We start from the raw sequence: 960 nt of genomic DNA, 5'->3' as shown, positions 1-960 counted from the left end.
ATGGCAGCCGAACCCAACAACAATGCTAGAGATGCAAGAAAGATGCTTGGTGACTTTATTGCACCAACTTCCAACTTCTATGGAAGAAGCATCTCAATTCCTGCCATTGGAGCAAACAACTTTGAGCTTAAGCCTCAATTAGTTTCTCTAATGCAGCAGAATTGCAAGTTTTATGGATTTCCACTGGAAGATCCTCATCAGTTCTTAGCTAAATTCTTGCATATCTGTGATACTATTAAGACCAATGGGGTTGATCCCGAGGTCTACAGACTTATGCTTTTCCCCTTTTCTGTAAGAGACAGAGCTAGAATATGGTTGAACTCACAACCTAGAGAAAGCCTAAACTCTTGGAAAAAGTTGGTTAATACTTTATTGGCCAAATTCTTTCCACCTCAAAAGATGAGCAAGCTTAGAGTAGAAGTCTAAACCTTCAGACAGAAGGAAGGTGAATCCCTCTATGAAGCTTGGTAAAGATACAAGCAATTGATCAGAAGGTGCCCTTCCGACATGCTTTCAGAATGGAGCATCTTAGGTATATTCTATGATGGTCTGTCTGAATTGTCCAAGATGTCATTGGACCACTCTGCTGGTAGATCTCTTCATCTGAAGAAAACACCTGCAGAAGCCCAGGAACTCATTGAGATGGTTGCAAATAACCAGTTCATGTACACTTCTGAAAGAAATCTTGTGAATAATGGGATGACTCAAAAGAAAGGAGTTCTTGAGATTGATACTCTGAATGCCATATTAGCTCAAAACAAAATATTGACTCAACAAGTCAATATGATTTCTCAGAATCTGACTGGATTGCAAGCTGCATCTGGCAGTACTAAAGAAGCCTCCTCTAAAGGAGAAGCTTATGACCCTGAGAATCCTACAATGGAAGAGGTGAATTACATGGGAGAATCCTATGGAAACACCTATAATCCTTCATGAAGAAATCATCCAAATTTCTCATGG

General features: G+C 39.9%; 1 non-coding gene across 1 annotated transcript; it reads right to left on the bottom strand.

Moving 5' to 3' along the window:
- Positions 1 to 405: 405 nt before the first annotated feature.
- LOC148544812 (small nucleolar RNA R71) lies at positions 406 to 513 on the bottom strand. Its single transcript, XR_015900938.1, has one exon. It is a non-coding gene; the product is annotated as a small nucleolar RNA R71 (small nucleolar RNA).
- Between the last annotated feature and the right edge of the window lie 447 nt (positions 514 to 960).

This window comes from Arachis ipaensis, chromosome B9, assembly GCF_059453495.1.
Source record: "Arachis ipaensis isolate K30076 ecotype BB chromosome B9, ASM5945349v1, whole genome shotgun sequence".
NCBI classification, from domain to species: domain Eukaryota; kingdom Viridiplantae; phylum Streptophyta; class Magnoliopsida; order Fabales; family Fabaceae; genus Arachis; species Arachis ipaensis.
Note: the sequence above shows the minus strand (reverse complement) of the source record. Positions and strands in the feature narration are given on the sequence as shown.